Source organism: Brassica oleracea, chromosome C5, assembly GCF_000695525.1.
Source record: "Brassica oleracea var. oleracea cultivar TO1000 chromosome C5, BOL, whole genome shotgun sequence".
Taxonomy (NCBI): Eukaryota; Viridiplantae; Streptophyta; class Magnoliopsida; order Brassicales; family Brassicaceae; genus Brassica; species Brassica oleracea.
In genome coordinates, this window is record NC_027752.1 from 26,139,903 (window position 1) to 26,146,799 (window position 6,897).

Sequence of the window (6,897 nt, forward strand, 5' to 3'; positions counted from 1 at the left end):
GGAAATATATTCCATAACTAATAAAAATACATATATAAGGCCTATCATTCCATCGATGTGAATCTTATCTTAAACATCATCTCCACGACACCCGCCCTTCACTCATACTTATAGTATATATATAGACTAAACCCGGAAAACCACCAAGGCTAATCGAGCCTAGCGGCGAAATAAATATAACCATCATCTCCATTAGATATTCCAAGATCGAACATCTAACGCTGCATGCAGTTACACGGCCTCCAGGGTGCAACCCCATCATCGTGTCTTCGTGATCTTGTTCCGTATCGCAAGAACAATTCACGGTAATGCGGGAACTTTCGGGAGAGTGAGTATACAATAAGACTTCACATGATTTATACTTATATATTTAATACTATACATATGTATTAGTACTTGAGAACAAGTACTAAGGTTTGGACTAAACCTCTATGATCATTCATAAATATTTATTGTGTTTACACTAAGTAAACACCTCACCAATTCAATATTGATCAAGAAACAAAGCCTATCAATCATCTACATCTGTACGTTCAATCAAGAAATATTCATTCACTACTCATCAACCATCTATCTAGACTCACCTTTGAATCCATGAGATTGGCTATGGAAAACTAGACTCGAGCTCAAGCTAAACGCTCATCACTTGCTGATAACTCCCAAAACAGAATGAGGATAAGGCATGATCCGGCTGGTAATTTCAATCTCTTCGACCAACTGAACCAAAAGCATAACAGGTGGATATAAGGTTCACCAGTCCAGTTCAAGAAGAAATCAGAATGGTTAGACTCAGCTAAGATCAGTTAGGTTCGATTATGATCAGCTCCTAACAGTTTGGTTGAGGAAAAAATTACTTCAGTTTGGATTAAATCCAATTAGCTCATATCAGTTTAGCTAATGATTCCATGAGACTGATGTAATCCAAAAATAAATAAAACTGAACCAGACAAAGGTGTAGACAACTGATCCAGGACAAGAAGCTTAACAAATCAGTCCACTGATTCCAAACAAAACTGTTCTGAATTAGAAGCTAAAGCTCACCGGTTTTCTCAAGGCTTAAATGAACTTTGTTGCTATAAGCTTCAAGCTGAACACACGTCTAACCTGATCAGAACAAGATATCCATGATAGGTTCAAGATCAGAAACAAAACAGCTCGTTATGGTTACCTAACAAGAACTGAAGCTCAAGCAAAACTGATCTCGATATTACCGATAAAATCTACGGCTGAAGAACTTGGGCATTCTAAATTCTTGGACGCCAAACCTTCAGCTCTTAGCCATACCAGAACAAACTGATAAAATTCATAAGAGTTTGAGAAAGGGTCGTGCAAGCTCACTTCTCTTCTCTGATTTTTTTCTGATTTGTTTCATTGATTTTCCATACAGATTTTTCTCTCTTTCTTTCTCTCTTTCTCTCTGAATTTTTCTTTCTTGTTTCTGAGATGAATGAGCTAGACCAGGAAGAGGACAAGGTAATAAATGACAGGGGAAACAGCAGGAGAAGAGTCAGCAATAAAGGACAAAAGTTTCAGATCAATATGACACTTGTGGTGAGCTGAATCACACTTTCCTTCCCATGAAGTAATGTCATTTCCTTTCCATGAAGAAACCTCAAGCAGGTGTGCAAATCACATGAATTTAATGTAGCAAGCAAGCATGAAGGTGCAAGTCACATGTTCAGGTCAGGAAGGAAGCAAGCAGCCAGGCAGCACATGACATGCACATGACTCGCAAGCAGCTGAAAGTATTCAAGACTAGTTTTCGATAAAATGTTTCCCGTCCATTGGTTCTCGTCCAGCTTAGATAAAACTCGACTATAATAATTAACACTTGGTCAGAACTATTAAGAGTAGGTATTTTGGCCACGAGACAATCCCATGAAGAATAATTCACCGGTCGATTTTTATTTTTAATTCTGGTCGAACCAACTCCAAACTGGTCGACTCATGGTCGATTCCTTGATTTCCCCAACCGATCCTTTCTTTTCTGGGCAGCCACTTTCAAGATAACCAAAATCTTTACTCTGCACAACTCTTGTGAACTGCGGTCTGCATACTTTTTCTAACAATCTTGTCTCTGTAGACTATCACATCTCAACATTTTCTATCTTGCTTTCTCCCATAACAGCAACATGAAATTTGGAACGTTAGGTGATGTGCCATACGTGAAAGTAACATCTCCAGTCTGGTCAATGTTAACTTGATTAACCGTGCAACAATCAAACAAGAACATGCACGATCAATCACACCAACATGATTCGGATCGGGGGTGCTACTCTCAAATACACACACTCACCCATTCCAAGAATGATTTCACTTACTGTATTCTTTACACTTCTGATCTATCCGAGACCCTCATCATAATTTTCTAACTACTACTAGAACTCGGCAAGAACCACTTGGTGAGATCCCTAGGCTATTGCAGCGAATCCAGGTTTAACAGAATACTGAACAGGTTACTTTTAGATGTCAACCATCCTTTCAATGCCTTCACCACATCTTCATTTAAGCTGGTTATCAGACTGTATTCTACTCTGCTCCTTTTCATCTTTTACTTTTTAAACGATCAATATATATATATATATATATATATATATTTTTTTTTTTTTCAATCATTGATAAAATATTAAAAATGCACACAACACACAATGGGATAAGAAGCAAACCTGTGATTGGACCTTTCAGAGAGTTTTGACGGTCCAGTCAACTATAAAGTGTAGGCTCTACCCAAATAGCCTAACACTTGGATGTGGACTAACGGTAAGGAAAAGCGAACAAGTTCAAAAAGTGTTATCTTAGGTATAGGTAACGTAGATCGGGTAACTTCATGAGGAAGGATAACCTAAAATCCTAACTCTTCACAAGAACCACCAAAGCGTGAATGATGCAAACGTTCCAGGATTTCCCACACTTTGACAATCCCGACCATTCTATCCTTGCTAATCACAACCATAACGGCTCAAGGTCCTCGATCTTGATCCGATGAAATGTACACCAAAAATCATCCCTAGCGACTTACTTAACTCACTGCTTGAAACTGACCTTTGATCTGCACCGGTTGGAAAATAGACGGTCTGCATGACTTGGTTAACTTCTTCAGCAATAATAGCTTCTTTAATTTTCACGTCATACTGCACGTCATACTCTAACATCTCCTCAAAGCTTTGAAACTCCATGGTCTTTTATCTACTCCAAAATTCTTGGCTAAGTTCCCAAAGATTTTCCGTATTCTCTTTGGCTATCTCCAAACAGAATCAAATTCACTCGACCACGTATCTCGATGCTTGTGTAGAAAATACTACTTCTTGAACTCTTGAAATCTGCCCAACTTGATCTCAACTCTCTGAAGTAATTCTTGACTCTCGACCAACAACTCATCGCACTCATCTTCAAATAGCTTGCTGCCAAATCCTTCTTGTAATTCTCTGAACAACGGCCACATCAATATTTTGCTATCAGTGTTGCATCCTAAATCTGCCTCAAGCAAAGTATATCTCAAACGGTTTAGCTCTTCTTCAGTATCTTGTGGTCCAACTTCTTCTACTTTGCATCATAAGCTTCATGATATGTCGTTGCAAACAGAATGCTTCTGGTGCTTCCATCATCTGGTAATACAGTCAAACCATCTCTTCCTCCAACGCTAAGCTTGAAACAAATGCCGAAGAAATCATGCTTGTATGGCACTGGTGCTTCTACGTCTCAGCATAAGCTTAACTTGGATAATACACGAGTCCGGAGATGTATTCGATGTGTCAACTATGTCCCATATATCTCTCTAAAGAATAGGTATCCCCACTAGAACTCAAAAGAATGCGCATGACGTTACTGACTCCTAATAGGAAGGTAGTGAACCCGACCATGAGGGTAGAAAACTCGAGCCTGATGATAGTAACATCGGTAAGTACAGTCCACCCGTTCAAGCTTGTCTCGGTGCTTCTGCTATGAAAGATCACGGTTAGGTAACTATCCATGACTATCTATCCTAAAATAAAGAAACCAGCCAGCATATCCTAGTTATCCTTGCGACTCATTTTGACTCGAAAACATTGGAAACAAGTCCCAATCCAGCATCGTATAACCATGCTCTGGTACCACCTTTGTGACACCCCCGATCGTAGATGACCGGAAATGACACGGTCGATGTTCCTCGATGGTCGATCCGAGGTTCTCAGAATCCTTCCGATCTCCTTAAACCAACAACCAAAGAACACCAACACTCCTATCAGATATCACTCTAGGCTTTTCAACCCGAAAAAGCAATACCCGATAGTTAGTTCGTCCGGACAAGAACTAATATCATATGGAAACATTCTTCATATATCATTTAATATCATCTTACCAAACAAATTTGAAAAAAAAAAAGTTTAGATTTTATTTACCAATCAATAATGAACTTTTAGTTTTTCAAGACGCTAAGAAAATAATTAGTAAGTTTTAATTTTATATTTCTGAGATTTTTTTTTCTAAGCTATTTTCTGAGATTTCTCCTTCCGTTTTTTTTTCTTCTTTTGGTTATATGCGACTATAAAAGAAGATTTGATTTGAAAAAGTCTTGTTTCCAACTAAATCAGTATATTAACTGTTGCAATTCAAAAAAGTACATTATGAACTATATTAGAAACAAACTCTAACGAAGTCATTAAATAAAATCGAAGTATCTATTGGATCTTAACACCAAAGAGCATAAACCCTCCTTTGTTCTCCACTGATTTGGTTTCTTCTTCTTTTAGCTTAGGGTTAACGAAGTTCTCTGTTTTTACTTCTCCCTCAGAACTGTATTGAACATGGATCATCAAGAAGTTATTGCTTTGACCTACTAAATCGCATCTGTAAAAGACGATAACATCTCTCTCTTTGAGATTCTTCTCCTTGACGAAACGTTTCCATCCACTGGTGAAGACAAAGCTCTGACTACTTGTCCAGTAACAATACCTGAACTTCCACTGTCTCATTGTTTTGTCAAAAACACAACCTCAACATCCTCTACTATTTCACCCTCTTCTCTCTCGTTTATGAAAGGTAAATACTTTACTGCATGCCTCTTAGGTATCACAAGCCGGTTAGTTTTCCAACATCGCTTGGAGTCAATCCCTTCCGAAATAGCTCTGCGCATGTCAAACAGTACTGGGTTGAGTCTTGATCTCCTTGGACTCGTTCTGATCCAACTAAGTTGATACTAGCGACATTATGAAAAGGGAGACTGAGATAATCTTTAAACTTTTGTTGGTAAGAACTGTCTTTGATCATCTCCAACACTGCTTCCGTTGTGTAGCCTTTTTGAAAGTTCGGCTCGTGAACCGTGGAAGCATTCAAAGGGAAGTTCCTGTGACAATTAGCATCAAAGTTTCGGAGCTTGATGGATGCGCTATCCTAAGCAATGGCGGCTTCAACAGAAGATTTGAAAGTTCCTAGCCAAATCCTCTTGTGGTCAATGTATATCTGAGCGCCCCAGTGACCGTTACGATGATGTTCAACTACTCCTTTGTATTTTGAATTCCCTAAAAGTGCAACCTTTTTTGTGGCAACAGCGAGTCTGTTGTGTCATCGACAGGTCTCTTGCGTTTCTTGAGAGGCAACACAGGGTTGCTTGAGGTTGAAGTCTCCGTCATCTGGTTGCAGATACCCATTAACAATAACAGAGTAGAGGGAAGGAAAACAAAACGATGGAAAAAACAAGATGGAATTGTAAGGAGAGTAGATACGTAGGAGAAGTATTTATAGAGCAAACACTACACATTTTCCATTTTTTTGTTCTCTATAATTTACCGTTGGTAAATACTGACCTTCTCGAAGTTTCCTTTTTCCTTGTACAGAACAGGAAACTAACTAAAGTGCAGCTGCAAAAAAACGGAAAGTAACTTATTGTCTACTTCATTATTTTCCGTTTTTGATTATTTGTGAAAACGTAACTAAAGACCAGTTGTTAAAAAGTCAAAAAAACTTTTTGTCATCCCATGTGGCTGAGTATTTTTCCTTTTTTTGAGAATCTGTGTTTTGTTAAACTAAACAATTTTGCTAGATTTAAGATTATTGATGTAAGATTTAAGACAAGTGTACGTTTATAAACATATACCAAATTTAGGGTTTCGTAATCATCACAAAGTCACACAAACTAGGTTCCTGATTCATTTGATCAGAAAAGCCAAGAGATTTCCCTTGACCAAATTAGGATTTGTAATCCCCATCAACTTGAGCATTCTATAATTAAGGGTGTGAGTGGTAAGAGATGTGAATTCATTTTTTGGTTGTAGAAATATTGCTGTGATTTTTTTGGTTTTGGCTCTAGATTTTTAACTTTTAAAAGTCTTTAAATTTGAGCTGTAGGAATTTGTCTCTGCAGAGCAATTATAAAGACATAAATTTAAAGAAATGTTGTGGACTAAAAAAAAGGACCGTGAGCTTTGAAAAAAATATAAATCAAGATTGGTGTAGATTTAGAGCTGTGGGTATAATTGTGGCTGTGGAGAGCAACTACACCAATAGCCAATCACACCCTAAGGCTACTAGAATTTTTGTCCGCGCTACACGCGGAAAAGTGTGTTGATAGTTAATTTCCCGATTATAAGTTTCAATGTTTTTGTTTGGAATGGGAGCATTGTATTTTCCAAAATGATGAAAAAATTGGTGAATATCAAGTTTACGCAATTGTTTAAAAACTAAAAGAGTAGCTTAAGTAATCATAAGTAATGTAAAAAAGAGATCAAGTCTTTTGAAGAACATAAGCTGTGATGTGGACCATAGGAAAGAAATAGCCTGAAATTGGTAAAAATTAAATTAGTTAACTTAAATTATATTATATACCAAACTATGGTTATTTATATAAAAAAGATACATACCGGCATAGCTGGGTAGAGACTCTGTGTAAGTTCTTATTTGATTGTACTATCGTTTGGTTGA

At 37.5% G+C, this 6,897-nt stretch overlaps 1 pseudogene; it reads right to left on the reverse strand.

The window, feature by feature from the left end:
• Window positions 1-4,658: 4,658 nt before the first annotated feature.
• LOC106294286 lies at window positions 4,659-5,627 on the reverse strand (annotated as a pseudogene).
• Window positions 5,628-6,897: the final 1,270 nt, after the last annotated feature.